The sequence below is a fragment of the Rhinolophus hipposideros genome (genome assembly GCF_964194185.1).
Source record: "Rhinolophus hipposideros genome assembly, chromosome: 4".
Taxonomy (NCBI): domain Eukaryota; kingdom Metazoa; phylum Chordata; class Mammalia; order Chiroptera; family Rhinolophidae; genus Rhinolophus; species Rhinolophus hipposideros.
This window is the reverse complement of record NC_138050.1, coordinates 68,609,460-68,629,850: the sequence shown is the minus strand read 5'-3', so window position 1 is coordinate 68,629,850 and position 20,391 is coordinate 68,609,460. Positions and strand designations below refer to the sequence as shown.

The 20,391-nt window shown below is 35.4% G+C and overlaps 1 protein-coding gene across 1 annotated transcript in view; it reads left to right on the top strand.

The window, feature by feature from the left end:
- The window catches only part of GPC5 (glypican 5), a 1,240,359-nt gene that overhangs the window by 256,221 nt on the left and 963,747 nt on the right, over positions 1-20,391 (top strand). The window lies entirely within an intron of this gene.

The window sequence follows — 20,391 nt, the reverse complement described above, 5'->3', positions numbered from 1 at the left end:
GCTAAAATACCTACCACTTTCTCCTCTAAGTAGAAGCTTTCTCATAGGGCTCGTTTCGTGAGGTAAAGAGGGCTCACGTTTAAAATCAGGACTGGCATAGATTTGAATGGACAATTTGCCCATAAATTGCAGGTCCCTAACTTCTTTGAGCCTCAATTTCCTCAGTGACTAAATGAGAATAGTAGTAACACATAACTTTTGAAACATTCTTTTTTGGAAGTATGTGTGCAGACTACCCAGTGTGGTGCCCTGGTACTCAAAAAATGAGTAGTTATTAGTATTTCAAAGGTATTTAACATTAACATAGAAAACGCCAGTTTTATATTCTTTAAATGAAGACTTGGTAGCTTAGTGTTCAAAAGTGTTTCTTCAGAGATTCTCCAGTGTCTGTCACAGTGATGGTGTGATGATTTTTCAAAACATATATACAACATCATGGTGTTTTTTTCCAAGAAGTCTTTGAGAAACAAAATCATCAGATCAAAGGACATGAAAGTGTTCTATTTCTCCCACCTTCTGTAGAGCCATTTTCTTATATATTCCCAGGCTCCCTCAGTAGTAGTTCACATATCCCATTCAGTCAAGTAGGACGTGCTGCTGATATTTATCCTAAATCTTTTCTCCTGAAATAACATTATACTCAGTGTCAACAGAATACATCTCCCCACCCTGACACTGATTTACTGAATGAGTAAACAATCTTATCAATTAGCTTTATAAGTCAGTTCCTTTAATTTCCCATAGAAATTGGACCTGAAAATCTTCATGTCCAACTACCTCCTCTCCTTTCTTCCTAACTTGCAGGGTTTTTGCAGTCCCTGTGTAAGCCTGTATGGCCCCTTTATTCAAATTAGGAATTGCGTCCTATTTAGATGGATGACATATCATGATATGGCTTGGTGGGTGGAGGGCGAGCTGGATTTCAACTCCCACGTTCTTTTCCATTCAGCTGAGTGTCCTTATATAATGAATAACTTTCCAACCATATGCAGTGGTCCTTGTCATTTTTCAGTCTCTCATTCTTTTGGGAAATCTGGAACTTTTGGAAGGGATATAACGAGACAACTTAAAATTAGGTATAAAATCAAGTATTTCATAGTTATGAGAAATAAACATTTAGATCCAAGAAAATGTTGACATTATGATATCGAGTATCTCCAGAATAGAAAATAGTCCCAAGAAATATGAAACCAAGTCCAGATTTAATATTACTTGTAATTTTGTGCATGCCATTTAATCTCAGGGCCAGAGTTTATGTGTGTGTGTGTGTACACACGTCTATATATGTTACAGGATACATTTTTAAGATTCTTTTTATTATGTGTTATGTATTTTGTTTATTATTTATTATTGCATCCTCTTTAGGTGGATGCAATAAAATATTTTCATTATTTATTATATATTTTGGAGATCTGGAGGACCTTTTGGTATCCTTAAAATTTATCACAGAAAATTATCTATTTTTTCTATTTCGAAGACTAAACTAACATAGGTTTGTGGTTAGATAGACATGTTTTCAACTCTTGAGTTTGCTACTCATTAGTTACATGGCCTGTGTATGCTACTAAATCCCTTTGCATCTGTTTTATCCTGTGTGAAGTAGGGAGTAGTAGTTTAACTGGAATAGTGCTGGTAAGGCTCTAAGATTTGTAGGCACTTGGTACTTGAGAACACTGCTTTCTTCTTTTCTTGTTCTGAGGCCAGCCCTGAGCAAACCTCAGGCAAGCAGGTAACTTTAGTATTTCAAAGGATTACAATCATCACTGTGCTTGTGTTATATAAGTAAGTTTTAAACACAACTTTTGTCATATGAAACTCCAGGATCAATTTTCAAAGAGCATTATTTTTTTTTAAGTAAATAGTTTTCTTTCATTACCATAAAGTCCTATGATTATCTTGAGTAACATCAATTATTACTAAAAAATTGTAGATCTTTTTCTAAATGAAACAACTGAGATTCTCTTTTTAACTTATGGTGACAGAACGAGAAATTGGTTTTAAATTCCTTGAAAATTGACTCATTAATATTTATTTCTTCCAACTTCAAAGTGATTTATAAGCTGTTTATCAAGCATTGATAACTAGTTCACACATCAATGAATTTAACAAATTCAAAATAAATTACTGGAGATCCAGAAAATAATGACTTTCGCATATTCCCAAAGTAATCTCTGAGATCTAGTACTTCTAAGTCTAGACTCAGTAAATACATATTTTCACTTTAAGGAAACCACAGTGGTACCTGATGTATCATATTTCAGTTGGATGAATTTTGACTGGCAAAAATCGTTCTCAATTTCCAGAAGAAATCATAAGTATCTTTTATTTGGTAAACCATTAGACAAACATATGCCTGGTAAGCTGTGAATCTTTCATCTTTTGGAAATTCAGCCTCTGCACATGTGGACCATGGGAGGAGGGGAGATCCAATTTAGCTGTCTAGCAACTTCTTATAATGTTGAAATGATTGGCAGTGGGAAGGCCAAATTATGTACCTCGTGAGGTATGTCTAAATTATTTTAGGAACACATTAGATAACAGGTTTGCATACTTTTTGGATAAATATTTCATACTATTTTGAAAATGTTGCATGATTAATTTGTAATTTTATCTTTCTGAGAAATATTGTGGTACAAATTTCTTGAGATTTATTACCTGTAACTATAAGAAAGGGGGATTTTTAAAATGTCTTGTGAAGGTCTGAAGGCCTATGAAGGGGAATGTGAACAATATCTCCTAGAACAGTGGTCCATCAAGTTTGTGGAAAGCTATAGTTGTTGGAAAGTTGATCCTTATGTGAATGTGTATATGCCCCCTAAACTTCCATGGATGGTACTCTAGAATGTAATTCTTTGACAATAGGGAATAAGTCTTAGCCGTCTTAGACTTCAGATATTTCAAAGCTATTTTCTGCCTCTTGGCCTGACATCATCTCCAGGCTATTCATTCCGAATTTATTCAATTCTTCTATATATACTTTCTTCTTAAGATCACTACTTTAACCACACAGCTCTGCCTTGCTCTCCTGGAAGACATGTTGAATCAGGAGGAGTCAGTCAAATTGGAGGGACCATCGGGAATGACAACTGGTAGACCTGAGCATGGATCGTTTCATTCATTCCCTCACTGTCACAGCCAGATAGATGTTCTTCCTTCCTCAATCTGGTGTCTGGAGGATTCCTGTCGATGGTCTCAGTCCTTTGCTAAAAGCACTTTTTTTTTTTTTTTTGGTTTTGTTTTGTTTTGAAAATAAGGAATGGGGGAATAGTTTTCAGGAACTTTAAGTTCTTCTTCAGTCAATTTCTGTGTCATGTACGCATTTGCTTTCTGAAGTTTTCAAGGTTTCTCCTCAGCTAACAGATCTCCGATCCCAATAACATGAGCTTTTGTCTCTTTGGAATAAGAAGGTTTTAATAACATCCAGTGATTCTGTTTAACTTTTCTGAAATAATTTTGCTTGGCTTTTATAAGTGTGTAGCTATTCATGTGCATCACTGATGTTTTTAGCTGCTTTGCAATGATTCTCCTCCCCCCTAAATGGGGCAAATTCTCTCTAAATTGGATACCACATAAACATCTGTTTCTTTTCCTTGATGAAGTTCAGCAAGAACTTGCTATTTCTGTTAGAGTTTTTGCCTCACTCTTTCTACCTGGTTATTTTCTGAATGCAACAAAGATTTCTTGGTTGGGGATTTTTCAGATAACTTTTAAGTGCACTGATAATATGAGCTTCTACAGTTAGTTTTGGTAAATTGGTTGTCTTTTTTTTCTTTGAGAGTTTGTAAACTGGTATTTAACTCAGTCACATAAATCAACAGTCCTTCAGATTCATCAATTAAGAGGTCTCTATTTTCTGATTCCTTTGATAATATCCAATTCCATGTTCCTACAATGCATGTTGTCTTCCTGAAGAATGGAAATGGAGTGGCTCATCTACACCAAGTATTCACTTAGAGAATTGATCTGACTTTCCTATTAAAACCTTACTCCCCAGGCAGGTTTTCTGATTTTTTTTTTTTTCTCTAGTAAATTTGAGATTCTTCTCTTCCATTTGAGATTCTTTTAAAAAACAAATTATTAAATTTTGGGGGGTGACATTGGTTAGTAAAATTATATAGGTTTCAAATGTACCTTTCTATAGCACATTATCTATATATTATGTTGTGTGTTCACCCCCTAATATATGATGATGGAAGGAGAACATTTTTGAGATTCTTATGAAAGCAGTTCATGCTTCTCTGAAGATTGGAATTTTCCTCCACAGCCTCTGTCCATGCTGTCTGAAGCTCTTCTCCACTCTTCTTAGGGTTCTTGAAAGCTGTTTTGGTTGCAGCTACTTGATGTTGAATTTGCTTGCATGCATCTTCTAAGGAGTTCATATTGCTTGTAACGTCAGCCATCAGCTGAACTTGTGTATATTTAGAATTTTCTTCTTTTCATGCTTTCTGTAAGTATCCAGTTTAAGACCAAGTAAAGAGCTGTAGCTTTCCAGCTCTTTATTCATGGATTACATATTTACTGTGTCTTATAGTAACTTCTCAAGTTTGGCTTCCAATTTAGTTGATTTAGGTCTCTAAACTCTCTTACCAAGTGGCAAAACTTCTCAGCAATTTGGTGTTTTTCCTCTAGAGGGACAGACTCTCCAGTGGCCTATTCTTTGTCTCTCTTTGCAGAGTAATAAAATATTTTAAAAACAGAAATTCACTCTCTGATTATAAAAACCACCATCTTTCCCAGCTTGGGGAGCTGGGCCTGGGCTAAGCTCCCCTGGCACAACCCCCATCACTGGGCATGGAGCCTCCAGGATCAGAATTACACAGGGAACCGCAGCATCAGGGGACACACCATGGACCCCAAGGCCACTGACGGCTCATCTCAGGTTGCCCTGACTCTGTGCCCGCAGCAGACCTCACAACCCTATGTTGAGTGTTCTGCCTAGAACTTCATGTGCCTAGAAACCAGAGTGGACCTCAGTGGAGGTGGTAGAATTGACAAGAAAAGCAGTGCCTACCCTTCCCTACATCTTGACCTACAAAGTCATTTTTTATATCACATCACCCTAGAAGTATGGGCTGGGCTTTGTAGGCCAGAGGGGATGGCTAGCAGCTCTGGACACCCTGGGCTTTTCCAAGGTGTCCCAAAAACTAAGCAGGGGAATGTTTTTCTACATCTATAATTGTTCTTGTTTGAGAAGCTCCACTGTGGAGGATTGCCGGCCCCCAACACTGACCACTGATCTCTTCTTCAAACTCTTAATATTGTGGCATTGGAGACCTAACTTAGCCCATGATGATTAGAAAAGACTCTGAGTCTCGCCCCATTGGTTTGTGTCTGGTTGGCCTTGGATGTTTGTGGGGAAGGGTGTGAGAGGCGGTATGCTAGGCCCTAGTAGGTAGGGCTTCTACTCACTTATGAACTATTTTTATATTTAGTAACTAAGGAAGAAACAATAGGAATTTTCAGAGCATTCACATTTCAAGGATGTCGAACTACGGGACCTTTAGCTCCATTGCCATTTTTCTCTTCTGCCTGTACCCCAGGGCCTGCTTGGACCAGATGGGCTGGTGGCTGAGCTCTAACTCTTCAGCAGCTGTTATTTGAGACAGCTAGAACTTCCCACTTTTAAAACTGAGACTTGCTCGTTCCTTATACAATTTTCTACCACTCTTCTGTGTTCATTAGGAGACTAGAATAAGCAGATGAGACATTGCTGCAGTTAGTGCTGCAATTGCTGCAAATTACCCAAGGGAAATGTAAATAGTCATAGAAATAGAAACTCAGGAGAGGTGCGTGTAGGTTGTGAGAGTCAGTGCTGTTATGTACAAACCACTTCAATGATCTTTGAGCTGTATTTGCTAGTACAATATGGATAGTCTGATTTGAAGAATATTCCACCTCATTTTATCAACCAACAATAGATGTTTGATGCTAGATTTCACAGTTGGGCCAGGAGCTGTGCATTTCAAGGTTACCTCCAGGTTTTGATCTAAGGATAGGAAACCTTTGTCCTCCAACTGGATAAAGAAGGACTCTAACAACAATCTACTATATTTGCCAAATGCTGTTAGGTTGGTGCAAAAGTAATCACAGTTTAAAAGGTTAAAAATATTTGCAAAAACCGCAATTACTTTTGCACCAACCTAATATGTTGTTATAACTTCTCTCAATAAAATAGTATCAAAAATTGTATGAAAAATTAAAAGAAGGCAAAACATTACTCCATACTCTTTCAATGATTTAATAGGATAAACCACCTGAGTGATTTGTTTTTAAAATGTACTATTTTACTTACCATAAGGGCTGTACTGTGCTCTTTAAAGTTAGATGTTAATTTGCAAAAAAATGGTATTTTACAAATAATTTTTGTCCAGTTGAATTACAAGTTATTTTTGTGAGAAAACTACAAAGTTACTGTTTTATTTACCTGAAAAATACTAATTTTAACTTTTACATCTAACATTAAAATAGTATTCCAGTGTTCCTTCTTTCATTGACAGTAATGCTAATCTCTGGCATTCACCGTTTAAGCAGCTTTATTGTGCTGCTTATTCCTTTATTAAACTATTGAATGTATCTTTCACAACTGCTATTATATATTAATTTTAGGATCATGTGTTAATGTTTTTGAACATTATTCTTTGACCTAACACACTGAGGTTACAAAAAAAGGCATTAGAAAAATTATTGCTTTTAATGAATGTAATGTGGTTTTTTTGTTTGTTTGTTTGTTTTTTGGTAGGAAGTGACAGAAACTACAATTAATTTAAATCTTCTAAGGAAGAGGGTGGATACCGAACATTTAACTAAAAAGTCAAATGGTACAGATACTGAAGGTCTGACTTGATCTAGTTTATTATAAAAATTACCAGCGTTTTTCTGTACCTTTCAGTGAAGCTTTTGTCTGTGTTGCTTTGTTTCGCAGGCAGGCTGTCCGCAAGTGGTGACGAGGTAGGCCATGAAACCTTAAGGCTCAGATCACCATCTTCCCGTTTAGCAAGAAAAATAAGACTTATTTTTCTCATTGATCAAAATGCCCAATGGTCTTGTTTGTTGCTCTGGTTTTGGCATCCTCTTATCCCTGACGCTCTGACTGGCCACCTTTGGGTCATGTTCCCACCCTAGAGCCTCAGGTGGAGTCAGCTGACCTAAATATATTAGCAGAGAGTTAGAGAGGGTCTTCCCAGAGGATGAATACACACCGCAACAAAAACAGAAAATAAAAGAGAAAAATCAAAGAAGAAATGAAGAAGTATACTTTATAATACAAAAGGATACAATGCATAATGGTTATCTGTTAGGAATGAGTCAGATATCATCCACATATGTATAGCAATAAATTAAGAGACAAAGTAATAGAAATAAATATGTCATTGAACCCACAAGTTTGTATGTCCAATGCACAGTAAGACCAATCACTAATGCATTGAGTATGAAACACAGAGTTTATTTCAAGAGTCAGTCCAATGAGGAGTTGGGGGAAAAGCCAAAATCTGCCTCCCCATATGGTATTCAGGGCAGGGTTTTGAGGGGTAGGAGGAATAGGTATGTGGAAATGTTGGTGGGGTCAGATTTAGTGGAGGACCTTGGAACTTGACCGTTTATAGTAAGGGGCCTCAGCATTGGATCTTCCTGGACAGCGGACCCTTTGCCTCTGAAAGCATTCTGGTATTCAAGTTCTGGTCATTCCCGGTTCTTTGATTCCATAAAGAGGGTGAGATTTTGGTTCCGGGTGCAGTTGGAGGTGAAAGTTCTCTCCGTGCATGCTTTGGCTTTGGTTTGTTGTCTCTGAATGGCAACTCAGTATCTTGTTAGAAACAGATTTTTGAGCTGGTTCTGCAGTTACAAACATACAAATTAAAGATAAAACGTAATAGAAATAGAAAACTGAAAAAAATGTTAGAACTATTCTATAGTTCCAAGGGCATAATGGAATTACTAGAAGCATTTGCTTTAAAATCAGAAATAAGACATTCCTGTTATGTATTATGTACACTCTCCAAGCTAATGTTTACACTGAGGCACTAGTTAATACAATTAGATAACACATCAATAAAAATAACCTAATGAAAATGGGCAAAGGGTTTAAATACACATTCTCAAATGAAGGTATACAAATAGCTAATAAGCATATGAAAAGATGTTCTACATCATTAGCCATGCAAATCAAAACAACAGTGAGACAATGGGATACCACTTTACTAGGGGGTTATTATAGCCCCCTAGAATGGCTATAATAACAAGTGTTGGTAGGGCTGTGGAGAAATCTGAACCCTCATACATTGCTGGAGGGATTGTACAATGGTACAGCCACTCTGAAATACAGTGTGGCAGTTGCTCATAAAGTTCAATATAGAGTACCATAGGACCCAGCAATTCCAGACCTAGGTATATACCCAAGAGAATTTAGTACAAAAACAAAAACAAAACAAAACAAAAAAACATATGTAGGTACTCATGGTAACTTTATTCATAATAGCCAACAAGTGTTAATGTCCTACGTGTTTTATCACGTGGTGGATGAATGAATACAAATCTTTTTCAGCCATACAAGGGAATGTTATTTGGCAATGAAATAGGAATGAATTACTGATTCATGCTACAATATGATTGGACCTTGCAAACATTATGCTATGTGGAAAAAGTCAGAAAAGACTACATATGGTATGATTCTGTTTATATGAAATGTCCAATACCAATACATTGGGACAGAAAGTACATTAGTTGTTATCAGGGACTGGGGGGGAGGGGTGGAGGAATGGGGAAATTTCTGCTGATGTGTGTAGGATTATTTTTGTGAAGGGAATTGATAAAATATTGTAAGATTATATAGTAGTGATGGTAGCATGTTTCTGTCAACATAATTCACTGAACTGCACATTTCAAAAGGGTGAATTTGATGGTACATTAATTATATAACAATAAAGCTGTGATAAACATTATAATAAATAATTTTGAAAATTGACTCATAAAAATGGAAAACCAGTATATCCCAATGAATAATTTCCATTTATAGCTTTGTTCTCTTTGTTGGCATATGATTCTGGAGGCTTTGGGAGCTCAGAGGGGCAGTGTGTCTTTTCATTGTCATCCAAATGACACACTAATGATGTTTTTAGAGATATATTATCATCAGTGCTTCAAAGTCCTTCAGGGGAACTATTTCCTATCATGTATTAAAGGTGGTGTTTTCCTCACAGATAATAAATGTTCATTCAGGAATTTTTGGGGTCAGATAAAAATGAATAGGTGAATAATCTCATTCATTTATCCAGTCAGCAAATGTATATTGAGTGCTTTCAGTATACCAGACCCTGCTAGACATTGAGTATAACCAAATGGACATTCAGCTGCCCCTTTAGAATTTACAGTAGACAAACTCACCTTTCCATAACCACTTTAGCATCTCTAGTATGTTTTCCACACAAAAGTTAGAATAATCTTTCCAAATTATATAATAGATTGTGCTTAAATTTCTTCACTGGCTTCCTATTTACCTTAGAATAAAATCTAAAAGCCTTTATATTAATCTTTAGAGCTTTACATATCAGGCGTTTCCTACTCACACTGCTCTTAATAATTCTTTTCTTTAGCCATGATGCAGTTTTCTTGATTTCTTTAGCATACAGTCCTCTCTCTTGACTCTTGTGAATTATACTTTTCTGGAAGTAGTCTCTTTACCAACTGTGTCCCCCCAAACCTTTAACTAGCTAATTCCAATGCTGCTTTTCATTTTGGTCTCATCTTTGATACTACTAACTCTGGGAAGTGTTCCCTGGGCTCTGTAGAGTTTAGCTAACTGTGTAATGTATACTAGTGCACCATAACTTTTCCTTCACAGCATTTTGCACCCATGAAGTTATTGAAATCTTTGTTTATGTTTCATTTTGAATTGTGTGTGCCAGAGGGCAGAGACTGTCTATTGTATTTATTGTGGTATCTTTAGAGTCTAAATTTTAATGGACCTATGAGCTGCTCGAAGAATCAACAGCAAATCTGGCCTTTCTCCTGTATTGCCTGGACTACTGCACTTGTCTCCAAATTGACTTCTCTTACCTATCTTTACTTTATTTGTGGGCATAGGAAAAAAATCCAAATCCCTTGGCATGGTGTTGAAGGTCTTCTGTGTCATAATACCATTGGATCTCACATCAATTTCATTCCCCTTCTCCAGGCCCACCCTCCCTTGCATTCATGTTTCAGATTGAAGTACACCATCCATTCCCCTCAATCTCATGAGGACTTGAATTTTCTTCTACTATATGCATCTCACCAACAAACCTGGAAGATTTTCCAGAGAATTCACTTTGTCTTTTTCATGTCTTTATACTCCTGGTGCCTATTAAAGTGTCTGGCAATGTTTGTTGAACTGAAATGGCCTCCAAACTCCACAGTAGAAACTTCTAGATTAATGCACTGAGTTGGATTTAATTTCAGGCATTTATAATTTTCCATTGAATTTTAAATTACTAATGTTTCATATCCCCGAGGAGAGCACAAAACAATCGTGATAATCTATGATTCTTTTAATGAATGCACAAAATTCTTCCATTTAAACTTTTATGCAGATAAATACTCTGGCATTATTCATATTATATCTACATTTATTTTAGGCACCGTCAAAAATCCCATCTATCAAATGAGGTTATGAGAAATAAAGGCAAAGCAAAAATAATAAACACTGAAAACAAATTGTGGTAGAAGTGCATATAATTTACACAGGTCCTGTACTGCTTCTACCTTCCACCCTTCAGCTTTCAGTCCAGGAAGGCAAATGTCAGGCATGTGGGCTTCTCTGTTTTACTTACTAGTTTGGCAGTAGGGCCACCAGAGCTGCTCAGTGGCTGGAGCAGGACTGAGGTAGCCTGTCCACCTAGATGCCCTTTAGATTCTATAGACTTCTTTCTGGTTTCCAGAATCTTCATGGTTCATTGAGGAAGTTTTAAAAATTGCTTTCTGCAAGTTCACTAGTGTTTTTTAGGTGTTAGTAGTAGGCATTCTTTGAAAAAATGTTGCATGTTCTTAATAAGTTTGGGGAAAAACAACATGCAATATCCATTTCATAGAGAGAATTGCAGGTTATATCCGTGCATATTAGAGTGTCAGAGGCATTGATAAATCTTTGTACTTTAAAATATTCATTAACTCTATTAAGTGGACTATTTCCAATATATATTTAACCAAGACCACATTTTTAGCTGGACATGTTATGGATTTTCTGCTAAAAACACTTTAGAAAATGCTGCTCAGAGGTATGTTTCATGATTTATTTGGGGCTTTGTCCACAAGTAAATTACTTTGGGGAGAAGTTGAAGGCAGCATCGCCTGGCCAGATCGCTTCAAGTTTAGAGCTAGGCCGTGGGCAGCTGTGATCCTAAGATAGAGCCCCTCACATCACTAAGGGTCACTCACCCTGAATTTACTATGGGCTCTGGGAGTACAACCCAGAAACTGAATTCCTATGAAACACCATGTGAATTTCATTGAATTGTATTTTCCCAAGTGTAGCAATGAGAAAATACAAGACTAAACATTCTCTTGACATTCTAAAAGTGATCTATGTCCATAGAGAGGAGAGCAAACATATATGAGACACATATCTTTGTCTGTTTGTTATTCTTCTGGCTTTACACTAACCGTTTTTATTCAATTCCTTCTCTGTATAAGCTGAGAGGTATAATATTCATAAGGACCATTAGGATACATTCTGTAGTTCAGAACACACACCAAAAGCAATATAAAACTTTTGAAATATAAATACTTTGGACAGAGTGGTGTTCATTCACTAACTTGGATAAAAATATGAAATTTCCATAAAAATATTAAAAATTCATAATATTTAATAATAATTAGAATGTAATATTTTCATTAATTATTGATCAACAATGTAACCTATGGAATTAAAATGTACATCACAATCATCAGTATCCTTGATAGAGGTCCTTATTTCCACAGAAAGATATACAAAGCCCCATTGCTATATCCCAGCTCAGAAGATTATATATAAAATCCTTCCACCCCATTGTCTGGCTTCCTTTGACTTTGCTGGTGGCTTTTTCTCATACTGACCATCAGCAGACTAGTATTTAGAACAAAGGGATATCAAGTATTTAGAACAAAGGGATATCAGGTATGTTTCATACAGAACAAGTCATATCCTGTTCAGAGATGACAAAGGACCCTCCTACTTTCAACTGTATTAACCTGCTATCTATGAAGTGTTAATATCGATGAAAAAAGAGACCACAATAAAAATAAGAGATGGATAAGTGCAAGTAAAAATAAAATACATGCATTCATTTCAGTTTACAAGCATGAGGGATTTAAAAACAAATAAAACAATTAAAAGTAATTGTTTATGAAAAATTTGAAATAAGTATAAAAAGCATTCCCCCCTTTTAAAATACTTGCTGTAATACCTGGACAGTCAGATGTGGTCAGATGATGATAGTACCTGTGTCTTCTTCTCAGTTTTCCCGCTTTTCACCATTTTCCAGTTTCCAATATAGGAAGGAGTGCAGTTAACAATAATGTCTTTCCTCCCTTCCTTTACTTTCATATTCTCCACCTCTGATCATTTCAGGTTTCTGTGACATAAAAAGTGGTTTATCCTAGAGTCATTTGGGAACCCTTGTCATATCTGCCTCCAAGAAATTGATTTTTTAGATTAAATTATCCCCTTATTTATATATATCCAAGACACTCTCTGAGCACCAGATATATATGGTTTTCTACTTGACACTTTCTCTCAGAACGTCCCCAACTCTTCAAACCCACAAATTTAGAACATAACTCATCATCTTGTCTCCCAAACCTGGCTATTCTTTGATATCCTCTGGCTCAGTACATCTACTTAGGATCCTAGGAATTATCCTTGACTCCTTCTTTACCTCTCACCAAATTTCCAGTCCTGATTCCTATTGATTTCACATCCTAAATGTATCTCAGGATTGTCTGGGTCTCTTCTTTATCTCACCAGCCATTATCTTGCTTGGATGATTGCAGGCATATGTGTCCTAATTAATCTAATATCATTCAATCTCCCTATCTTCCCTCCTTGCTCATTCTGTCTCTAAGGTCACCAGAATAACATTTGGAAAACTCACTTGTCACCTCATTTTCTCAGGATATAATGACCTTCAATGGTAGACCTGGAAAATCTCTTTAATATGGCCATCAAGACTCTGTATGTCTGTCTCCCAAACATCTCTCAATGCTATTGCCACACCAGCAACTCCCTCCTGTCCTTGGCTACCCTGGAGTTCTTTTACATATTTTGACCCAACAGTCCAACTTCTTGAGACTCTATTGTATTGAAACAAAATCATTAGTATAATTTGCAGCTACATTCTATCCACAACACCAGAAACAGATATTCACCAGCAGGGGAATGTTGAATAAAATAGGATACATCCACACCATAGAAGATTATGCAGGTATCATAGATAATGAATTTAAACCGTATCAATTGATGTGGAAGGATTTTTTTTAATGTGATATTGTGAGATTGGGAAAGTGAAATGAATATAAGCACACACAATATAATCATATTTTTATAGTGCTCAATTTTAACATAGACTACCTTTATGCTTATAAATATATATGTATATGTAAATATATGTGAACATGCTTAGGTGAAAAGTACATGGGCACACGAACATGGAGAAAAGTAGCAAAGAATGTATAATGATTTGCTTAGGAAAAGCAAACCATTGCTTATAATGGTTTGATTAGGAAAAGATGAGAATGGATGTAATAGGGAAAGTGGAAATTATAGAAGCAAGCAAAATCAAAGGAAAAATCAATGGCATTTAAAAACTTTGACCTCAGCATTTCATGATCCTATTCATGACATAAGAGTGTATGTACACATAAAAATGAAAAAACATAAAACTTACATTTGTATGTGTGTAGCTATTCAAATAAGTAACATTTTGGTGACAAGAGAAAGGTTGGCAGAAATGTATACAGTATATTCTAATTTAGAAATAAAGGGACAAAAAGAATAAAAGGTATGTAAATGTGTACATGTTTGTAAAATTGAGGAGAATGTTATAGAAGATTAGGTCTCACCAGCTTGCTTTCCCCTCTCTGGAGGTAAGTCACTATTATTAATTGGTTGTGTTTCCTTCTAAATCTGTAAAATTCATTTATATTTATAAATGAATGTAACAATAGAAATAAGTGGTATTTTAATTTGAATACCATAAGTGCTATCTTACTGTACTTATTTTTCAAATTGTTTTTTACTCATAATACTATGTTTCCCCGAAAATAAGACCTAGCTGGACAATCAGCTCTAATGCGTCTTTTGTAGCAAAAATAAATATAAGACTCGGTCTTATTTTACTATAAGACCGGGTATATATAATATAATATAATATAATATAATATAATATAATATAATATAATATAGACCAGGTTTTATATTAATTTTTGCTCCAAAAGATGCCTTAGAGCTGATTATCCAGCTAGGTCTTATTTTTGGGAAAACACTGTATGTCTTGATATTTTTCTTTTAATTATTACATACTATTGCAAATCATAATATACTATGACTATGCAGCCATTAAAGAATTATATACATTAATTTCTAATTTTTCATTATCAAAAATAATTTATCCAGAATCTCTCTACATGTCTCCTTGTTCTTAAGTATTTATTTCGTTAGGTGAGATATATTTTAGAATTATGGGTTAGTAGAGAGTGTAAGAGGTCAACTCCTTCCCCACACTTTTGCCAGTATTTGGTACTGTCAATCTTTAAAATACTTTCTAGTTGGCTGGATGAAAATTGTATTTTTAATTTCACGGTTAAGTACTAAGGTTGATCAACTTTCATATGTTTTTTTTGCAATTTATACTTTTTCTGTGACTTAGGTATTTATATTCTTGGTCCATTTTTTCCCATTGGGTCATTTGTCTTCTTCAACTATTCTGAATAATAAGCATTTGTCTATTAAATATATTGAAATTACTTTTCTAGTCAGCAGTGTCTCTTGTTCGAGTACCTTTCTAACAATTTTCTGACAGTTCAATTTTTTGACACATGAATGTTACATGGAATATCATTATAGCTGGTAGATATGAAAATTAATAAAGGCAGAGGAACCTACAATTCCTTAGGGTGGTAAACAGACAGACACAGGATTATACTTTGAGTACTCTGTGGAAAGGGGTATTCCATCCCCCTGGAATTGCCATTTGATTATTTCTAACAAATGAGGTAGTTGAGAAGAAATATATTAATTCATTTACATAAATGTGTGTTAGCTTTGTTATGAGGGCGAAGGGAGGTATTAATAGCTACCATATTAGGAACAACTGCAAACATAACCAGGCAAAATACTTCCTTCTCCCTGCTATAAACTGTTGTGTGATAAACCCTATTTAGATGTGCACATGAAATGCTTGTAAGGTTGCTAAATGACCTCAAGTTGAGAGGTCAAGGGTGACTTAATTTCACAGATAATATTTTAACTGAAACTTGAAAGATGGTAACATTTTAGGCAAGCAAAAAAGAAGAAAAGCACAAAGGCTGAAAAGTCAGCGTAACTCTGGGGAATATGAGTAATACAATTTAGCTAAAGCACATAGTGTTTAAAGTGCTGGGAGTGCTGGGAAATTTCGAGGTTCAGCTGTAAATTCCTATGTACTACTGTAGTTTGTACTCATTAGGAAATGGAAGGAACCACGAAGGCTTTGGATCTGAGAAGTAGTATGGCGAGAAGTGTACTTTAGGAAGGTTAATTCGGGAGCCTGGGGTGGGGGGGGGTGAGAACAGAGATGATGAGAGCTGGGATAGGGTTGGAAAGAAAGTCAGCAAGGAAACTCTTGCATCTTTCCAAGAAAGAGCTAATGAAAAGCTCATTCTCAAGTGATAGTAATTCCAGTGCAGGAGAGAAATGAAAATGCAGGACCTGGTGAAAGCAGATTAGCTTTTGTTTGAACATTTAAAACTGTAGCAGATGCCATTTCTGAAGCATCTACAGACATTTGCAAAAGTGAGGAAAATATGGTCATATTCAGTTATTTTCCTTCTTTATTTTTATCGAATTATTATATTGAAAAACATTTACTTTTACAATGTAGGCTTTCTTACTCTTTTCGATAATTGAAATGGTCAAGTTTTTATTTTATGTCTCTGGGGATATTCCAATGTTCTCTGTTCTTAAACTTAATTTTGAGTTGCTCCTTTCTTTTCCTGTAGTTTCTCACCACCTCAATATTGAGGTTGTACCCTGTTTTCTTTGTGGCAGAGTCCAGTAGTTTGTAGAATATCACACAGTCTAACTCAAGGACCTTAAAGTGTCACGAAACTCAATAATCACATAAGGAAAAATATTCTTTTTTCCTGAGACCATATTGAAAACATAACTGAATCAAGCTTTGCTTTGTATAACCAAGTTAATATCTACTGCTTAGAATTGTGCTCCATCCCTACCCCATCAGCCTCAGGTAAAATTTCTCTATTTCTTTCACCAACGACTCAGGGTTTGTCTAAAACTTTGCCTGGTGACTCTGGTTCCGTGATTTTTCTCCAGGCTCCTGTACAACTTACTCCTTATAACATTCTTTTGACACACAACATATATTCTACTGAGAGACATTGCTTATACTGTATTGAAGTTAACTTTATATATTTATCAGTTTGTTTCATCATTGGAAATCCTCCCTCTGTAACTAGATTATAAACTCCTTAAAGATAAGAAATCAGAGACTTGGCATAGTTTTAGATTTTATTGCCCTTATGAATAAAAACTTCCTTTACATAGTTAAAAGAGAAAAAAAAATCCCTACATTCAGAGATTTTTTATAAAATCCCAGCAGCTACACTGTTAATGAAATTGTCCATTTGTCCAAAGTCAAAAGATGCACACGGCCTTCAGATGATTTGCTTAAAGTCAGGTTGTACATTTTCTCCTAAACTCTGCAATTGCCAATTGCTCTAGTTTGGCATCCTCCTGACCTCCACTGGTGGTGTGGGCAGCCTCCTCAGATGCTCCAAGCTGCCATAACCCTCCAACTCCTGTGTCATTAAACATGTGTAGTCTGATTGCCACGATCAACTCTATTATACCTTGTTTCCCCATTACCTTGGGATCATGAGAAATCGAAAACTCTTGGCTTATCAAGAATGATTAGTCCAACCTGTATATGTTGTAATCTGACTCTAGCTCTAATTACTCCTGCCTTTCCATACCTATCACCAGTACTAGCCCCATCTCTGAAATCTGTAATTCACAAATCTCATATTATGGTTATCATTTCCTACCATTCCAGTTCACTTACTCTTGTGTTATTTAATAGAAATGTTCAACATATTTACTTTCCTCCCCCATTTTTTTTGTGTGTGCTTTATTTCTGTATCCTTATCATTATCTAGCATCTCCAATGCATGTGAACACAATTCTCATCTGCCATGAATAATTGCAGAACTAAAGGCATTCCAAGGTCAGGTTATGTGTTTAAATGACATGTCTCTCTGGGTATACTTACATGCTTTGAAAAATACCTCACTTGTTTTGAAATAGAACTCTCTTGAATCAAATGATCTGAAACAGGGTCTCCACAATTAAACATGTGATCATGTTGTAACAGCTACTGTCCTAAAACAAAACAAAACAAAACAAAACAAAACAAAACAAAACAAAGCAACAGAAACTTACTTCAGTCTAGGCTCTGTCCTATAAATCTGCTCTCTTTTACTACAAAACTCGTGAAAAATTTGTGTATTTTCAGTTTCTGCTTCCTTATTTTTATCTCTTGTACTCCCACCAATCACTATGCTTTGCCACACTTCTTCATATAAACTATACTTTTCAGAAGTCTTATTTCTTATAAGGTCTAATGGTTAACTTTTATCCTTATTTTACATGACTCAGGTACTTTGGACAGATTTGACCATTTCCTTTTATGTATGTATATATGTATTTATTTATTTATTTTAAAACACCTTCATTTGTATTTTGAGAGAGCTTACTCTAATGGGGTTCCTTTTACTTCTCTGAAGACTTTTCACAATCTTTTTGAACTTCTCTTTGTCTTCATCAGTAAATGTCAGAGAGCCCCAGGGATTGATCTACAGCACTCTCCTCCATCTTCACTGACTCTAAGTACTTGTGATTGACAACCACATTTGCATATCTTGCCTGACCTTGCCCTTGAGTTTTCAGCTCATATAACTTACAGTGTATTGGACAGCTCCTCTTGGATGCATAATAGTCATAGAAAACCAAACATTTCCAAAGAGAATTTTATGTTTTTCCCCAAATCTGTTCTTCTCTATCTCCCATAATGACACTTATATTTTCCCATTTGCTTCAGCCAAAAAAATGCCAGAAGTCATTCTTGAATCCACTGGTTCCTTCACTTGTATTTAATACATCCTCAAGAACTGCTCATTCCATTCCATTATTCTAACAGTTACCCTTTTTTAAACTGTATAACATCCATCAAGACATAAAGTTATCTATTTAATGTTCTAGTTTTAGTTTCCCCTGATAGAATGTAAGTCTCTTGAGAGCAGGTTCATTGCTATATTCCCAGATCTTAGAATAATGTCCTACCAGTAGGACATAATGGGTGCTCAGTTTATTAATTGACATTGCAATCTATAGCTAAACAAGGACTAAATCACATATTTAACTTTCAGTCCTGGGAACTTTCTAAACTAATGTGTCCCTATAACTGGAAATAAGGAAGATGAGATGGAAGGGAAAAAAAAGTACAAAAGGTTGGAAGGAAGGAAAAAGGGAGGGAGGAATGGAGGAAAAGAAGGAAGCAAGGAGGAAAGGAGGAAGGAGGCGGAAGGAGGGAGAAAAGAAGGGAGGGATGGAATAAAGGACAGAAAGAGAAGGAGGGGAAATTATTGCTTATCTTGGTCAGTTTTCAGTCTCTCCCTATTCCTGACTACAAGACAACTCAGGATAAGTTAGTCCACAGTTCTAGGTTGCTTTTCCTTTCTTCATTTGACCACATTGGCAGCATCTGTCTAGTAGTTTTACATTAAAAAAAACTCGATTTTTATGAAGATTTTATGTATCTAAGCATTTTTCACTTAGGCTTACCAGTTGGATTTTTCTCTGAGAGTCCTGAACTAAATTTTAAATGGACCCATATAGTAAGTTTAATTAATGATTATCAATAGGACAGAAATGCAGAAGCTCCCTCTGGTGGTTTAATTTACATGTGTACAAAAATAGCAATGCAGAATTAAGATCTTTCTCACAGTGGGCCAAATACAAGATTGCAGAAATATTGTTCTGCTCTCCCAGTCCTGCCTCTCCTCCCCCTTCTCTTCCTTCGTCTGTCTTCTATTTGATTTTAAATATAAAATGAGTTAGAGTGGCAACCTTAATGATGAAAGCTACAGAAATCCATATTGAGAGGCAACTTCTGGAAAATTAAAAGGAAAGATTAAGAGAAGCCAACCTTCCAAGGCCAGATAGTCTGTGGCTCCAAGTAAACACTTTTTAAAAAGGGCCTTATTTATTTACTCTTTACTAGATACAGAGTAAAGATATTTCTAGCCATTCCCAAGTGGAGACATTAGATGTTTTCTCCCTTATTCAACTTTGACTTTGTTTTATTTGCTTTTTCTCAGGAACTGGGCACCTTGTACAAATTCTCCTTATGGATAATTTACATTTAAAGGCAGTGCCTCATAGAACCTTAATAATTTATAACTTACTATAAATATTCCTTGTCGGCACACAAGAATGTTCTAGTATTTTAAGAGTGCTCTTATGGTTATAACTTTTATATTTTTTCCATAACTGGCTTATGGAATTATTTGTACCTGAACTTCTAACTACCATGTGTATTATTTGGTGTGTATTATTTGGATAGTGGTTATTCCATAGATTTAGGATGTGATATTCTGAGATCATATATTTTTTCATTTCCATTAATGCAAACTTAGCAAAAGATTTTATAATAATATAATATCACTATGCCAAATTTCTGATCATCATGAAGTTGATTTTTATCCCTCACAGTAACTTTGGATGGGAAAACATCTGGAGTACTTATGGAAATTTTCAGGAAAATAGAATGTATTTTATCGTTGCTCCTTTCAGTTCAATTTTGCTGGCTTTCATCTCTGATCATATAACTTTATTATATTATTACTTTTGTTTAATGAATACTGTTTAATTATTATTTGTATAATTCATTTGTTTAAAAGTTTATCAATATTTATTCAGAATGTTTTTATACTTTCATTGAAGTATATGTTGCATTATGTGGAAAAATATACTACCATCATGTTTTGGGTGGAAATTACCTGATTCAAAGGTTGAGTTCATAAATAATATATAGGGGGACACTATGATATATAATTATAGAATGAAAAAATTATACCTCCTTAGTCAGAATACAGTAACATATGAAG